Below are 2842 nucleotides of genomic sequence, written 5' to 3'. Positions count from 1 at the left end.
CATAATACTAATACAAGCACTGAAATACACAATTGTTAGTATAAGACATCCTAACTGCTGACCATGGTGGTACAATGAACAGCACTCCTCCAATCATCTTAATGCACAAAGGGGGCTGGAAGCAGAACATATAAGAATAGGACCATTTCCACACGGAGGGATAAAATGTGAGTGGCTTCCTGCTTGCAAATGTGGGACGGTAAATCTTGCATTTGCAGCCCTCCTCACGGGGAGACCCCTCTCATGTTTTCCCTCTGCCCCATATGGCTTTTTGCCTGCTGACAAAGCTGCAAGGGAAAACAAGCCGAACTTCTAACTCCGCTCCTTGGTTTGTCAGTCACAGCAAGCCACCAATCACTGCATAGCAGTTATCTCGTGGACTGAAACTTTCTCCCTTTCCCCCCAGTCCAAAAAAAATTTTTTTTTAAAAAAGGCACTTCCATGTTGTTATGTGGTAATGCCATAAGACAGCTGCATTTTTAATAAAAATCAACACTGCCGTGTTGCTAAGAAGAAATGCCAGAACAATACAGCCTCTCCCACTTTTGGGGGGATTCCTGTTCTTTGGGACTTTATTTCTGTCTGGGTGGATTTCTGAGATGCTGAACATGGTCCCTGGAGCCCAAAAAGACATTTAATTATTGGCTTTAAAACAAGGTGCTGAGACCCCTGTATGATTGGGAGAAGGATACTTAATCACCCACCCACCCCTCTTTCCCACCTCTTTCCCCACATCCAGAAAACAGAAAAGAGGCTATGTTTTGCCTGTCTGATCCCCAAAAGACTGTGGACACTTTAAAAAAGATTTTATTTTACCTTTGACAATGTAGGTTGGCGGTCATGCTGCAATGTGTACCATGGCATTAAAAAATATATATATTTGGAGCAAGAAATTGAGAGGGAAGGGTGGGTGCAAGGGTGGGATAAAGACTATCATGCATCCCCCCCTTTTGAGCTTATCCCTGGTTATTCACTGGTTCCTCACCAATGGGGCGTGCAATTTAGGGATGTAAATCCAGTTTTGGCGATGCCCAAAATCATGAGTTAAACATGGTGAAAACTCATCCCAGCTACTGGACAGCCTCGGGATGCAGGCAATGTCATGTGGAGGGGGCTCTAAAACCTGCCAACATTCGAGGGCTGTCCAGGAACAGATTCTTCATGTGGAAATGGTCTAGTTATTTCTTCAGGCATCCCACAACTAGGATAAATAGGGCCTTAAAGGTCAAAAGTTGCACTTCGAATATAACCCAAACTAATATTTGCAAATCACGCAAAAATGTGTTCTATAATTAGTTCCCTTTTAAAGACATAAGCGGAAGCATTAGATTTCAGTTGCAGTTTCTGAACTGTTTTCAAGGATAGTTTTAAAGCCCAGCATTATAGTAGTCAAGCTAAGAAGGTGCAGGTACAGTCCTGTGCCTTTATATAAAAATTAGGGATGAAGCCCATTGTATCCAGGAATACAACAGGCACTAGAGCTTGGTGGCAGGAAGAGGAAGGGGAGAAGTTGTTCAGTTTGTAAGGGCATGGGGTTGAATGTGTGTGTTGTGTGGTAGGTTGTGGTGGTGTGGTGACAAATGAGGGCATGGGTGTGGAGAGATGGGTGTCAAGAACCTGTGGTCTGGAATGTTCGTTGATGGTGGGAGAGGACTGACCCTGGGGAATTATGGCGTAGTGGTTACAGATGAGCTTTCAAGATATGTGAAGGGAAAATCAGACTGGAGACTCTTCTTAGGGGGATATTACATGGCAATCAATATTTTTATTGTCATTATTATTCTCTATAAAGTACATTCCAGATCTTTCCACTTAGTCTGCATCCCTTTAATTCTAACTTCAAAATGTTTCATTGGCATGTGGAAATATACAGATCACTTACATTTTGAACATCCTAAAAATCTTTTAGGCTTCAATTTCATTTCAGCTTTAGGTTCAAACTCATATTGTTTATTAACCAAATGATATTACTTGAAGCTAAGCAGTGTTTGGAATCTATTTCCATTCAAGATTATAGGTTATCACTCAGAAAGCCATTCTGAAAAGTCAATAGCTAGAGCTAGAAGAGCTAGAGATATCTATCTGGAGAAAGGCTTAACAGTGAATTCTTGGGAGAGTCATAGCTCTGCACCAGCTGCCAAAATATCAAAGGCTCCAATGGGATGACTGGTTCAGAAACCATCACTCTACAGTTCAGAAACAGTCAGGCCCAGCCGGTCTACAGAAGCCGTCACTGATTAACAAATGCATAACTAAGGAGCAATATATTAAGCGGCCCTTGAGCAAAATGCATGTTGTTAAGAAAGTGTTGAAGAATTAACTCCATAAAAAGGAAAAAATAGTGCATTAACTGGTTTCAATTAAGATAAAAATTGATGCCTGAGGAAGAATGTCTGCATCAAAAAGGTCATTTATTCACTTTGTTTCTACATTCTTTCACTCTGTTTACACGCCCGCTAACTATACTCCTCAAAGGTCTTTATTATTCTTGCTTTGGCACAATCACTTTCTCAGACAAAGACAGAACTTCTTTTAAATTGCTGAAAAAATGAAGGCTATTTTCTTCAGACACAAGTAAACTAGGAGGAACTTGATATATAAAGGGAGGGGTGACTGCACAGTGTTGGCATTAACTGACTTTTTTCATCAGAGAACCCTTTCAGTACGAGGTAACTTTAAAATTATTTAGTTTGACTAAAATCAGGCATCTGCATTCTTTGTTTCTCTTTCTCCAAATAATAATATTTGCTTTTAATAAAACCTTTCTTTCTTGGATCCTGAATTGTGGGTATGACAAGGCCACCATGAAGGCAAGTGTACCTTGAATCTCAGCAAGAAAGGG

Source organism: Paroedura picta, chromosome 2 (genome assembly GCF_049243985.1).
Source record: "Paroedura picta isolate Pp20150507F chromosome 2, Ppicta_v3.0, whole genome shotgun sequence".
Lineage (NCBI taxonomy): Eukaryota > Metazoa > Chordata > Lepidosauria > Squamata > Gekkonidae > Paroedura > Paroedura picta.
Note: the sequence above shows the minus strand (reverse complement) of the source record.